Genomic DNA, 15793 nt, shown 5'->3' with positions numbered 1-15793 from the left:
TCCATTTTCTTCCGCCTATTTGTGGTTTGGGTCGCGGGGGCAGCAGCCTAAGCAGGGAAGCCCAGACTTCCCTCTCCCCAGCAATATGAAGACCAATAACTTGTACAACATGTAATGTATAGCATACCTGAAGTATTTGTTCAGGTAAAATTCATCACAGATTACCGCTGCGATAGCCCCCCTCCCACCAAAAAATATCTGTCTGTGGTACACTTATTAATGATAAGAAATTTTGAGTTATCTATAAAAAAAAAAAAGATTTATCACGATTAAATATTTTAATCGTTGGACAGCCCTAATACATATATATATATATATATGTATATATATATGTATATATATATATATATATATATATATATATATATATATATATATATATATATATATATATATATATATATATATATATATATATATATATATATATATATATATATATATATATATTTAGGGACGGTGTGGCGCAGTGGGAGAGTGGCCGTGCGCAACCCGAGGGTCCCTGGTTCAAATCCCACCTAGAACCAACCTTGTCACGTCCGTTGTGTCCTGAGCAAGACACTTCACCCTTGCTCCTGATGGGTGCTGGTTGGCGCCTTGCATGGCAGCTCCCTCCATCAGTGTGTGAATGGGTAAATGTGGAAGTAGTGTCAAAGCGCTTTGAGTACCTTGACGGTAGAAAAGCGCTATACAAGTACAACCCATTTATCTTTTATATATATATACATACATACAGTACAGGCCAAAAGTTTGGACACACCTTCTCATCCAATGTGTTTTCTGTATTTTCATGACCATTTTTTTATTGTAGATTACCACTGAAGGCATCAAAACTATGAATGAACACATGAACACAAAGAAAGGTGAAATAACTGAATACATGGCTTGTATTCTAGTTTCTTCAAAATAGCCACCCTTTGCTCTAATTAGGTTAAGTACACGAACTTAATGAGGTACATATGATAACTGAAAACATGTTTTTTATTCAAATTTTTTTATTTTTTTTCAAAATAGCCACCCTTTGCTCTAATTACTGCTTTGCACACTCTTGGCATTTTCTCGATGAGCTTCAAGCACACCTGTGAAATGAAAACCATTTCAGGTGACTACCTCTTGAAGCCCATCGAGAGAATGCCAATAGTGTGTGAAAAAGTTATCAGAGCAAAGGGTGGGTATCTTGAAGAAACTAAAATACAAAACATGTTTTCAGTTATTTCACCTTTTTTTTGTTAAGTACATGAACTCAATAAAGTACTAATGATAACTGAAAACATGTTTTATATTCTAGTTTCTTCAAAATAGCCACCCTTTGCTCTAAATACATGCTTTGCACACTCTTGGCATTCACTCGATGAGCTTCAAGCACACCAGTGAAGTGAAAACCATTTCAGATGACTACCTCTTGAAGCTCATCGAGCGAATACCAAGAGTGTGCGAAAAAGTAATCAGCGCAAAGGGTGGCTATTTTGAAGAAAGTAGAATACAAAACATGTTTTCAGTTTTTTCACCTTTTTGGTTAAGTACATGTTAAGTGATGGACTTAACAAAAACAATAAAATAACTAAAAACATGTTTTCAGTTTTATATATATATATATATATATATACATACACACACTTAAATATAAACAATGTTTAGTTAGTTAATTAAAAAGTTTATTTATACTGATACTATGAAATAATTTCAAAAATTACAACAACCATAGTGAACACCATTAAATGTGTAACTGAATATGAATATTTTGATACAAGCAGAATGTTTACCACGCTAGGTTATGCAGTTGAACAATCGTATTATATTTACTTATTACTTAGCTCAGTGGTTCTCAAATGGGGGTACGTGAAGGTATGCCAAGGGGTACGTGAGATTTTTTTTAAATATTCGAAAAATAGCAACAATTCAAAAATCCTTTACAAATCTATTTATTGAATAATACTTTAACTAAATATGAATGTAAGTTCATAAACTGTTAAAAAAATGCAACAATACATTATTCAATGTTGACAGCTAGATTTTTAGTGGACATGTTCCATAAATATTGATGTTAAAGATTTTTTTTTTTGTGAAGAAATGTTTAGAATCAAGTCCATGAATCCAGATGGATCTCTATTACAATCTAAGTTGATGATTACTTCTATGTGTAGAATTTTTTTATTTTTTATAATGCAATCACTTGTTTATTTTTCAACAAGCTTTTAGTTTTTTTTTATATCTTTTTTTCCAAATAGTTCAAGAAAAAACACTATAAAAGAGCAATATTTTGCACTGTTATACAATTTAATAAATCAGAAACTGATAACATAGTGCTGTATTTTACTTCTTTATCTTTTTTTTTCTCAACCAAAAATGCTTTGCTCTGATTAGGGGGAACTTGAATTAAAAAAAAATTTCACAGGGGGTACATCACTGAAAAAAGATTGAGAACCACTGACTTAGCTCATATTTTACATGGGGAAAAAAAACAATATACAACTTTTACAAAAAAAGAGCAAAACAATTGGTATATAATGACAAAAAGCTAAAATGTTTCAACTAATAATTGATAATAATATACTTAGTCATGTACGATACATAGCTGACAAAATATCTTTTTTTTTTAAATAAAAAATACATCAATATGGCCCGTGCTTAATTCACTATGCTGTCCTTGGTAAAAAAAAAAAAAAAAAAGTTTGGAACTCCCCTGACCTAAAGTATCAAAGTATCAATATTTTGATATGACGAATGACATCAGAGCATCAAGGTCTGGTATTTATATCTCAGTGCCGATCCGCACATCACTATAAATTGGCATTGAGAACAAAGGGCTAGTTAAATGCGGTTTCTTCCGACGTCACGGGAAGTTTTCAAAAATACGTGACTTACGAGAAGTGATCATTGCAAGCCGCGCCTTTAAGGGACAGAAAACCACCACATAGCACACATACCAGATGACGAGGTGAAACTACTGTATATGTCGGCTTAATTCGATCTTGTCAGTCGGGAAAATACACTAATTAACATGTCAGAAGGGTTGTGTGGCGATATTTAAATAACATTTTCTAATGACTTAATGAGAAAAATACTTTATGACTTGCTTCAAAACAAACGCTCGACCTTTCCTCTCAGTGAGAAGTAAGTAATGGTTCATTTTGTTCTCAGTGGACACAAAAGACTATCAATAACTGCTTAAAATGGAAAAGGCGCGGGATTGAGTAATGCTGCTTCTACCTACTCCTTTTCAAACACGCCGAGTTGCGCAACATTTATGAAACATGTTCGACATAAACCAATGAAATGGGTGGACACTGCCTGCCCATACAGTAGAATAAGGCTGCTTTAGGGAACGTCTCCAGAAAAGGTATGTGTGGTTTTCTCTGATCTGAATACGCTCAATTAGGAGATGACTGAAGGGCACGTGGTATTAACCTAGAGGCCCCATGGGACCCATCTACGGAGAGTGCAGCACCTCCACCCCCGCCCCTCCGTCTGTAAAAAGAGCATGGAAATAAGCATATCTAATGTCATTTTACAGGTAGATAGAGCGGGATATTGAGGCGTAATTGGACGTAATAACTGAGGGTGTGACGGTACGCCATAATCACGGTACGGTACGTACAGTGCCTCGGCTTTGAGGTGTGGTTAGATTTATTGCAACATGCAAAACATACACTGCATAGCTTATGTGTAAACAGCTCTGATCTTGTGTTATTTTTTTCAATGAAACAAACATCTAAATTGCTGGAGGGTAATTAAAAAAAAGGATATTAAAATATATATACCGTATTTTTCGGACTATAAGTCGCAGTTTTTTTCATAGTTTGGCCGGGGGTGCGATTTATACTCCGGAGCGATTTATGTGTGGAATTATTAACACATTACCGTAAAATATCCATCCATCCATCCATTTTCTACCGCTCATTCCCTTTTGGGGTCGCGGGGGGCGCTGGCGCCTATCTCAGCTACAATCGGGCGGAAGGCGGTGTACACCCTGGACAAGTCGCCACCTCATCGCAGGGCCAACACAGATAGACAGACAACATTCACACTCACATTCACACACTAGGGCAGGGATAGGGAACCTATGGCTCTAGAGCCAGATGTGGCTCTTTTGATGACTGCATCTGGCTCTCAGATAAATCTTCGCTGACATTGCTTAACACGATAATTGTGAATGATTTCGCTGGTAATCACAGTGCTAAAAATAACGTGCAAAATATAAAACATTCTCATGCATTTAAATCCATCCATCCGTTTTCTACCGCACCTGTTCAAGAAGTCGCATTAATGGTAAGAAGTATTTTATGTCACGATGGGGGGGTCGCAGCTTGCTGCAGGGTTGTTCCCCCAGAAAGGCAGACGGACTACTCGGGAGATGGCATTTACGTAAAAACATGATTTAATTTAAACTAAAAAAAGATACAAACAAAAATCGCTCACAGTTGAGGCACAACTTGGGCTAAGGAACAAAGCTAAGGCATAAACAGACTATGAACATAAATCAAACAAAACTTACTTGGCATGGCATGAAGCATGAAACTATGGCAAGGCATGAAACAAATCAGCACAGAGCAAGAAAAGATCACATTGACGCCAGGGCGACTGACTGGCAAAGACAAGCTTAAATACTGCCTCTGATTAGTGGTCAGGAAGCAGGTGAGCGGGCATTTTGTCCACCAGAGACAGGTGGACAAAATGAGTAACCAAGGAAACCAGACAAGGGAGTGGAAAAAAACAGGAACTTAAAGAGTCCAAAGGACAAACAGCACATGGCCAAACAAAAGCATGATCAGCAGACATGACATTTTATTTATTATTGGTTAGCTTCAGAATAACAATGTTATTAAAAACAATAAAATACTTATTATATTCTAAAAATGTTGGTCTTACTTAAAAATGCACACATTTAGTTGTATTCAGTGTTAAAAAATCTGATATGGCTCTCACTGAAAGATATTTTGAAATATTTGGCTTTCATGGCTCTCTCAGCCAAAAACGTTCCCAACCCCTGCACTAGGGCTAATTTAGTGTTGCCAATCAACCTATCCCCAGGTGTAAGTCTCTGGAAGTGGGAGGAAGCCGGAGTACCCGGAGGGAACCCACGCATTCACGGGGAGAACATGCAAACTCCACACAGGGCTTGGAATTGAACCCAAGACTGCAGGACCTTCATATTGTGAGGCAGACGCACTAACCCCTCTCCCACCGTGAAGACCCCGTAAAATATCAAATAATGTTATTTAGCTCATTCACGTAAGGGACTAGACGAATAAGATTTCATGGGATTTAGCGATTAGGAGTGACAGATTGTTTGGTAAACCTATAGCATGTTCGATATGTTATAGTTATTTCAATCATCAATCAATGTTTATTTATATAGCCCTAAATCACAAATGTCTCAAAGGACTGTACAAACCATTACGACTACGACATCCTCGGAAGAACCCACAAAAGGGCAAGGAAAACTCACACCCAGTGGGCAGGGAGAATTCACATCCAGTGGGACGCCAGTGACAATGCTGACTATGAGAAACCTTGGAGAGGACCTCAGAAGTGGGAAGTATTTGAATGACTCTTACCATAATATGTTACGTTAACATACCAGGCACCTTCTCAGTTGGTTATTTATGCGTCATGTAACATACACTTATTCAGCCTGTTGTTTACTATTCTTCATTTATTTTAAATTGCCTTTCAAATGTCTATTCTTGGTGTTGGATTTTATCAAAAAAATTTCCCCAAAAAATGTGACTTATACTCCAGTGCGACTTATATATGTTTTATTCCTTCTTTATCATGCATTTTCGGCAGGTGCGACTTATACACCGGAGCGACTTACACTCCGAAAAAAAGGGTAATAAAAATGTTCCAAATATTCAGGAAAATGTACAATATTTATATTCATTTATTTGACAGTGCGGCAGTGCAAACCAAGTGCAACAGTAGCAGTCTGAACATTGCACGCAAATTATTGCTTTATAAGTTAATAATTAGTTGTTAAATATGTTTAATCAAGTCTTTTTAACCTTTGCATTTGTATCATTATAAAATATAAATATTGTTTGTAATAATTGTCAATTCAAAGACAGAGTAGAAGAAACACCACTGATTTGCAGAGCACACTCCAGGCCTGAAGGGGGGAACAGTGAGAGTTGAGGGCTGAACCTCTTCACCTGCTTCCACCAGATTGGTTTGATTGAGTTCACCTGTTCAGAACACATGCTCAAAAATGTTTGAGCTTCAGTCAGTTACCCCTTTTTGACATGCTGCTAAGAGGAAGGAAGACAGCTCCTGTGTGGACTCTGAAGACGCAACTGGTTATCAATCTAATCGGCTATTGTAATCAGCTATCCACTAATCAACTATTCTACTATTTAACTACAGACTATTTGACTACACATTCATTTCATCAATTCATTTATCCTGATAACCCAGTTTATTTGATTGTTTCAAATCAAACATCAATAAATCACAAGGAAAGAGGATTAAGTTGTCCCTTTGTGTCCTTCTTGAGTCCCACTGGCCTTTTCAAGTTTGGGCACAGCTGCGAAAAAACCTGAAGAACTTGACAATAATCCATCCATCCATTTTCTACCACTTGTTCCTTTCGGGGTCGCGGGGGGTGGCTGGAGCCTATCTCGGCTGCATTTGGGTCGCCATCTAATCGCTGGTTTATAATAATATGAAATAATAATATTATCATATAGAAATTATTGAAAATAATAATATTGGACAACAAAATAATTATACAAAGCGACTCGGTAAAGATTTTCGGTATTATCTTCGAGCCAACCCTCTCGTTTGAGTCACACATTAAGAGTGTTAATAAAAAAAGCCTTCTTTCATCCCCGAAATATTGCTAAAATGTTTCCCATTTTGTCAAACAGTGCCTCTGAGTACATTATTGATGCGTTTGTTACGTCCCGTCTCGATTACTATAATGTATTATTTCTGGGTCTCCCTATGTCTAGCATTAAAAGATTACAATTGGTACAAAATGCAGCTGATAGACTTTTGACAAGAACAAGAAAGTTTGATAATGTTACGCCCATACTGGCTTACCTACACTGGCTAAACGGTCTCGCTCCATCCTATCTTGCTGATTGTATTGTACCATATGCCAGAAATGAGAGATGTATCGGTTTTAAAATGTAAATTGTATGACTTTTTAAAACGCTGCTGTGTACACGGACATAGGGAGAAGTACAGAGCGCCACTAAACCTTAAAAGCACTTCCTTTGCGTGCGGGCCAAGTCACATAATATGTACGGCTTTTCACACACACAAGTGAATGCAAGCCATACTTGCTCAACAGCCATACAGGTCACACTGAGGGTGGCCGTATAAACAACTTTAACACTGTTACAAATATAAGCCACACTGTGAACCCACACCAAACAAGAATGACAAACACATTCAGGGAGAACATCCGCACCAAAACACAACACAAACACAACAGAACAAATACCGAGGACCCATGGCAGCACTAACTCTTCCAGGACGCTACAATATACACCCTCTGCTGCTCCCTACCCCCCCACCAACCCTTCCCACCTCAACTTCCTCATGCTCTTTCAGGGAGAGCATGTCCCAAATTCCAAGCTGCTAATAATGCATTTTGTGACTTCAATAATAAATATGGCAGTGCCATTTTGGCATTTTTATCCATAACTTGAGTTGATTTATTTTGGAAAACCTTGGTACATTGTTTAATGCATTCAGCGGGGCATCACGCCAAAATTAGGCATAATAATGTGTTAATTCCACAACTGTATATATCGTATCAGTTGATATCGGTATCGGTATTTAAGAGTTGGACAATATCGGAATATCGGATATCGGCAAAAAAGCCATTATCGGACATTTCTACCAGAAATTTGTGTTCTAAGAACTCCAGCTTATTAGTGATTCCCAGAACCCCAAAAAGTCTGCGGGCTATATGTTACGCCAGTTCGGCATCGTGGTACCGGGTTCGATTCCCTCGAGGATGCGTCAAATGAAAAACACAACAAAGGTAGGATCTAACAAATTTATTAACAAAAAGTAAGCTCTGAACAAAAACACTGGAGCTAATAAAAAGGGAAACAAAAGACGCTAGCGTGAAAGCTAGGAAATATAAAGAACTAAGACTTGGCACGATGGCACAAAAAATAAAAACAAAGATGATTAGCATGTGAGCTAAAGATGACAATAGGGTGGCTTAGCTAATGAGCTAGCCAGAAAAACATACCTGACGTTACTTGTTGCATGTGAGTAAATTAGATTCCCAGAAAGAATAAACAGAAGAGGCTGACTTATAAAGGAGGGTGATTAGCTGAAGCAGGTGTGCGGACCGAGTGTAGCAGGTGAACTAATGAGTAACCATAGTGATGGACAAAACCGGAAATAAACGGGTCAGACGGAGAATGAAACAAGGATGGAAAAACAAACAACATGTGAAGATCCAAGTCACGGATCGCAACACTATGAAGCGTTTTTTATTCGGGCTTCAGTACTCTGGAATGCCCTACCTGTAACAGTTAGAGATTCTACCTCAGTAAAAGCATTTAAGTCCTATCTAAACACCCTAGCCTTTAAAGGCGAACTGCACTTTTTTGGGAAATGTGCCTATTGTTCACAATTCTTGTGAGATAATTCATTTACGTCCTATAACCTGTGTAATAACCAAGTTGTAGCGACATTGTTATTGTAAGGGCGAACACAGAGGAACTCTTTGTCTAGCGTACTAACACATCGGCGTGCTACGGTACTAGCCATAAACACTAACTACAGAAAAAGACAGGCTCGCTTCTATGTCAACACGAAACGCGTTTGGGTTTGTAATGCACATTACTGTGACAACACACCAATCTGTACTGACTGAAAAACATGAAAAATCATATTACAGTAACTGTAAAGTATTAGGCCGCCTTTCATGTTTTGTTTGTACACAGCGTATGCATTTTAGAGTGTGGTGATGTTCTGCATGTATCATGATCAGTGATATAGTGACTTACTCGATGGACACTGTTTGGTCCAGCTGGTCTGGGGTGTTTCCAGTTGATTTGGGTAAGCAAACCATTATTTCGGCATTGCTTGGCTCAAAGTTCTAGATTTGCAGCGTGACCATGTCGCACTCTCTCGACTTCCGTCTTCTCCAATGTTTCAGCCTTTTCTTCGTGCTCGGTTCTTTAAGCGGTAGTTCATCCTCCGTGTATTTAGTTTCAAAAAGATAAGGTTGTGGATCCTCATTTGTCCAAATATAGTCGTCTTCATTGTCTGTTACCAAAGCTGCCATGATTAGAAAACACACGCGCATTTGATTTAGGGAGTAGGAACAAATTTGTTGCAGGAAGTCGAATGCGCGCTGCTATGGAAACGTAAATAAATGCGGAAAATAATTAGTTCCGGCTGTGCATAAAATGACCAAAATACGGTACCGTATTTTTCCGATTGCAAGGCGCACTTAAAATCCTTTCATTTCTCAAAACTTGACAGTGCACTTTATAACCCGGTGCGCCTAATAAACGGAATAATTTTGGTTGTGCTTACCAACCCCGAAGCTATTTTATTTGGTACATGGTGAAATAATATGTGTGACCAGTAGTTGGCAGTCACACATAAGAGATACATGGAGACTGCAATATAATGGCAGTCACAAATAAAAGATACATGGAGACTGCAATATGATTCAAGTAAACAACATCAACATTGTATATGTTCCATTGAAAATATAGAACATTACACACGACGCTCAAAAATATGTCAAAATGTTTTAGTACGACTTTGGTAAGCTACGAAGCCGCACCGCCTAATGGATCGTATCGTGCTTCAACATACAAATATTATTATGGTGTTTGTTTAGGGTAAAACATTTTATCTGGTACCTGCTGATCTGTATCTGCATATGTCTGAAAATGTGCGTGCGTCTGCCTATGTAGTCTGTGCCTACACCGCAGTCGATTCTTCTTTTTTTGTTGCCATATCTAATATAAAGTAGTGTAAAGTTCTAATTATATCTGTCAGTAAACTCGCCATTAAAGCGCTAAAACATACCAGTATAGTAAGTTTACATTATTCACCCAAGAAACTTTAGTTATTAGAGAGTTCCGTTTGGACAGTTTTTCATGGGACGCATTTCCAGCTTTGTTATTGCATGAGTGAGCCACGGATGAGGAGATGCTGCTCCGTTATTGATTCAAGTAAAGTCTGAATTCATTAAAACAGTTAGCTCCATCTGTTGACACTTCTTACACCCCTGTCCTTGCACGCTACACCGCTACAACAAAGATGATGGGGAGAAGACGCTGCTGAAGGTGAGCCACATAAATAAGACCGCCCACAAAACGGCGCATCCTGAAGCGACTGTCAGAAAGCGGCTTGAAGATGACCCTTTTAATGCGCCTTATAATCCGGTGCGCCTTTTGTATGAAAATAGACCTGAATAGACCCGCTCATCGGCAGTGCGCCTTGTAATCCGGTGCACCCTATGGTCCGTAAAATACGATAAAAATTTTAAATATTGCACATTGTTTTGATAGTGTCTGTTATTATATTATTTATAGATTTGCAGCGTGTACACAAAACGTTGGAGGGTTTTGAAGTAGTTTTAGAGGGCTTTGGAAGCTACAACGATGACTCCTCATTACCCACATCTTGCAAGCATTTTTTATCATCTTAAAAATCCTATATCCTGTGTTCTTGTCCGTCATTATGATTTTGAACGATAGGCAACAAATGTGGAGTCCCCTTTTCGGGGACTATTTTACAAGGCAGTTAAACTTCCTGTCCCTCACTCAATGCGTCCCGTGCAGGAACCCAGTATACTTCTGTTCTCTACCAAATGGTTCCATGTACAATAATAACACCCAGCTACTTCCTGCTCTGCATATTTGGAAATAAATAAATATACAGCATATGAACTCTGACTTTTGCTCCCCCTCTCCACTTTTCCTGAAGGTCAGCGGTCCACTTTACATACACAGATATCTCCGGAAATGATAAGACAAAGCGGCGAGAAGAGGTAAGGTCAGAGAGTTAAACCAACAGCTAGAATGACAGTTAATTGGCCGGAGGCTAGTGTAACTGTCAGCCATTTCCCTAGGGCTGACTTGGGAAGAAGCCCCCCCCCCACCAACCATCCCTCCTAAACCCCCTCCTCGGGGACTACAGACCTCCACACTTGTCAGCTGTCTCCCACAGGTTCAACCAGTGGACATTAGCACAGCGGCAGTGGGATGGGCCGCGGTGATTATAATACCTTCCATTTGATTATGGCTTCATCATTATTGTTTATACTATGGTAATACACACAATAAAGACTGTGACAAGAGGAGGAGATTAAATGTCAGAGTGAATTACAGGCATATGCAAGCATTGGCCACAAATCAGCTGGCGGAGCTAAAAGGTCCCGCTCGCTAATTGCTCATATCCGCGCACCACCGAGGGGCGTCCGGCCTGATAAGACTACGTGTATGGATGACTCGACCCGCGCTCTAATGACTTGTTTGGTCCCTCGTGTCACAAGCAGTGACATATTGAGGATGGGGGCGATAACTCCCCGCATCTTGGCATGGCGGCGTATCCGTCTGAAGGATTTCTCAGGGTTTCCGGGTGCGTGCGGGAGATAATAGTCCTTTCTCCACGCCACTCCAAGTTCCATGCAGCTGGCACACAGCTGGTCATCCAAGCTCACTCCCCCAGCCCACGTCTTCTTTTTTTCCAATATTATTATTATCACCCTCTTCCTGCACACCACCCACCCGCCCACAGAATGCCAGACATGCAAGGAGTAAGGCAATACGGGGGGGATGAGAGCAATGGAGAGAAAAAAAAACATTAGCAGTAATGGGGAATATCAAGGAGGAAGTTATGATGGAGGAAGGGGGGAGAATCCAGACAGGTGTCCTCAGTTGTCAAGACCGCCCCCACTTCTCATTATACCTTCCCCCCACTCTACTAACGCCCTGTAGCAGGCCTGGGCAATTATTTTGACTCGAGGGCCAAATTTTGAGAAAAAATGTGTCTGGGGGCCGGTATATCTATTTTTAGGAACAGTAAAACAAAACCTCACAATAATGTCTGACTGAATGCAAAAACGTTATGACTTTACTGAATGAGACACCCAGAATGTACAAACCCTGTTTCCATATGAGTTGGGAAATTGAGTCAGATGTAAATATAAATGGAATACAATGATTTGCAAATCCTTTTCAACCCATGTTCAGTTGAATATGCTACAAAGACAAGATATTTGATGTTCAAACTCAAACTTAATTTTTTGTTTTGCAAATAATAATTAACTTAGAATTTCATGGCTGAAACACGTGCCAAAGTAGTTGGGAAAGGGCATGTTCACCACTGTGTTACATCACCCTTTCTTTTAACAACACTCAATAAATGTTTGGGAACTGAGGAAACTAATTGTTGAAGCTTTGAAAGTGGAATTCTTTCCCATTCTTGTTTTATGTAGAGCTCCAGTCGTTTTCAACAGTCCAGAGTCTTCGCTGTCGTATTTTACTCTTCATAATGCGCCACACATTTTCAATGGGAGACATGTCTGGACTGCAGGCGGGACAGGAAAGTACCCGCACTCCTTTTTTATGAAGTCAAGCTGTTGTAACACGTACTGAATGTGGCTTGGCATTGTCTTGCTGAAATAAGCAGGGGCGTTCAAGAAAAAGACGGCACTTAGATGGCAGCATATGTTGTTCCAAAACCTGTATGTACCTTTCAGCATTAATGGTGCCTTCACAGATGTGTAAGTTACCCATGCCTTGGGCACTAATGCACCCCCATACCATCACAGATGCTGGCTTTTGAACTTTGCATCGATAACAGTCTGGATGGTTCGCTTCCCCTTTGGTCCGGATGACACGATGTCGAATATTTCCAAAAACATTTTTGAAATATGGACTCGTCAGACCACAGAACATTTTTCCACTTTGCTTCAGTCCATCTTAAGATGATCTCGGGCCCAGAGAAGCCAGCGGCTTTTCTGGATGTTGTTGCTAAATGGCTTTCGCTTTGCATAGTAGAGCTTTAACTTGCACTTACAGATGTAGCGACAAACTGTATTTAGTGACAGTGGTTTTCTGAAGTGTTCCTGAGCCCATGTGGTGATATCCTTTAGAGATTGATGTTGGTTTTTGATACAGTGCCGTCTGAGGGATCGAAGGTCACGGTCATTCAATGTTGGTTTCCGGCCATGCCGCTTAGGTGGAGTGATTTCTCCAGATTCTCTGAACCTTTTGATGATATTATGGAACGTAGATGTTGAAATCCCTAAATTTGTCGCAATTGCACTTTGAGAAACGTTCTTAAACTGTTTGACGATTTGTTCACGCAGTTGTGGACAAAGGGGTGTACCTCGCCTCATCCTTTCTTGTGAAAGACTGAGCATTTTTTTGGGAAGCTGTTTTTATACCCAATCGTGGTACCCACCTGTTCCCAATTAACCTGCACACCTGTGGTACGTTCCAAATAAGTGTTTGATGAGCATTCCTCAACTTTGTCAGTATGTATTGCCACCTTTCCCAATTTCTTTGTCACGTGTTGCAAAAAAAAAAAAAAATGTTCATCAGTTTGAACATCAAATATGTTGTCTTTGTAGCATATTCAACTGAATGTGAGTTGAAAATGATTCGCAAATCATTGTATTCCATTTATATTTACATCTAACACAATTTCCCAACTCATATGGAAACGGGGTTTGTAACTCAGAAAATGTAAAAGCGCTTTGAGTCACTAGAAAAAAAGCTCTATAAAAATATGTTACACTTCACCTTATATTTGTATGTCCATGTATTTTTAGGCCCAATCCCAATACACCCCTCACTCACTACCACTAGCTCTTAATAACTACCAGTAGCTCTCACCCACTACCATTAAATCCCTAAAATGAAGCAACAAGGGGGAGGGCTTTGTAATCATCCGGGAATAGGGACACCATTTGTTACGTAACGGCATAGTTTACGTTCTGGCACGTACTGTAAGCGACTTTGTAGTTACGTTTGCACGTACATCCCACGTAGAGTTGCCCCCACAACAAAACAAGTTAATTATTCTGCCCTCTCTACTCGTTTCCAGCGTATGCATCTAGTGAAAAGCATTAAAACACAGATGCTCAATAAGTTTTGTAGAGGACTGATGTTCCTTCTTTTGCATTCTTTTCCTTCCTCAGTTTTATTTCTTTCCACTTCTTCCTTCATTTGTAAGACTGAAAATATAAACATAAAAGATACATAACAAAAGTATAAGGTCCATTCTCTATTTTACATAAATAATGTCCATTGGGCATATAACATCAATAAAACTGGTTTAGTGTTAATACAAACCCCAAATTATTAGCTCATTTGGAATTTGATGCCTGCAACAAGTTTAAAAAAAATCTGGCACATGTGGCAAAAATGACTGAGAAAGTTGAGGAATGCTCATCAAACACTTATTTGGAACATCCCACAGGTGAACAGGCTAATTGAGTACAGGTGGGTGCCATGATTGGGTATAGGGGCAAGGGTCACCACTTTGTGAACAAATGCGTGAGCAAATTGTCGAACAGTTTAAGAAAAACATTTCTCGACGAGCTATTGCAAGGAATTTAGGGATTTGACCATCTACCGTCCGTAATATCATCAAAAGGTTCAGAAAATCTGGAGAAATCTCTGCGCGCAAGCGATGATATTACGGACCTTTGATCTCTCAGGCGGTACTGCATCAAAAAGCGACATCAGTGTGTAAAGAATATCACCACATGGGCTCAGGAACACTTCAGAAAACCACTGTCAGTAAGTCAGTAACTATAGTTTGTCGCTACATCTGTAAGTGCAAGTTAAAACTCTACAATGCAAAGCAAAAGCCATTTATCAACAACACCCAGAAAGCTCATCTAAGATGGACTGATGCAAAGTGGCTAAGTGTTCTGTGGTCTGACGATTCCACATTTCATATTGTTTAAGGAAACTGTGGAAGTCATGTCCTCTGGACCACAGAGGAATAGAACCATCCGGACTGTTACAGTATAGGCGCAAAGTTCAAAATCCCGCATCTGTGATGGTTTGGGGGTGTATTAGTGCCTAGGGCATGGGTAACTTACACATTCTCTGAAGGCACCATTAATGCTGAAAAGTACATACAGGTTTTGGAGCAACATATCTTGCCACCTAAGCAGCGTTATGGACGCCCCTGCTTATTTCAGCAAGACAATGCCAAGCTACATGTTACAACAGCGAGGCTTCGTAAGTAAAAGAGTGCAGGTACTAGACTGGCCTGCCTGTAGTTCAGAACTGTCTCCCATTGAAAATGTGTGGCCCAATATGAAGCGTAAAATACCACAACGGAGACCCCGGACTGTTGAACAACTTAAGCTGTACATCAAGCAAGAATGGGAAAGAATTCCTTCAAAAAGCTTCACAAATTGGTCTCTTCAGTTCCCAAATGTTTACTGAGTGTTGTTAAAAGGAAAGGCCATGTAACACAGTGGTAACATAGCCCCTGTGCCAATTTTTTTTGCAATGTGTTGCTGCTATTATTTTTCTAAGTTACTGATTATTTGCAAAAATATTATATATCTTGTCTTTGCAGTCTATTCAATTGAATATAGGTTCAAAAGGATTTGCAAATCATTGTATTCTGTTTTTATTTACAAATTACACAACGTGCCAACTTCACTGGTTTTGGGTTTTGCATATTCCCAAAAACTTCAAATCTTTTAATGGTTTCATCAAGCCTGATGTTCGGCAGGCCAACTGAGAAGCTTTAGGGGCCCGGATGTGTCCCTTGGCCGCAGGCTGCCTGCTTTAGACATTTCAATCGACACTTTACTTGTAAAAAAAGG

The 15793-nt window shown here is 39.4% G+C and overlaps 1 long non-coding RNA gene across 1 annotated transcript; it reads left to right on the top strand.

The window, feature by feature from the left end:
• The first annotated feature begins 3226 nt into the window (after positions 1–3226).
• Positions 3227–11260, top strand: LOC133569677 (uncharacterized). The gene is made up of 3 exons (XR_009809849.1): positions 3227–3340; positions 10918–10981; positions 11063–11260. It is a non-coding gene; the product is annotated as an uncharacterized LOC133569677 (long non-coding RNA).
• The last annotated feature ends 4533 nt before the right edge of the window (positions 11261–15793 follow it).

This window comes from Nerophis ophidion, linkage group LG02 (genome assembly GCF_033978795.1).
Source record: "Nerophis ophidion isolate RoL-2023_Sa linkage group LG02, RoL_Noph_v1.0, whole genome shotgun sequence".
In the NCBI taxonomy this organism is placed as follows: domain Eukaryota; kingdom Metazoa; phylum Chordata; class Actinopteri; order Syngnathiformes; family Syngnathidae; genus Nerophis; species Nerophis ophidion.
This window is presented reverse-complemented; position numbering and strand designations above follow the sequence as displayed.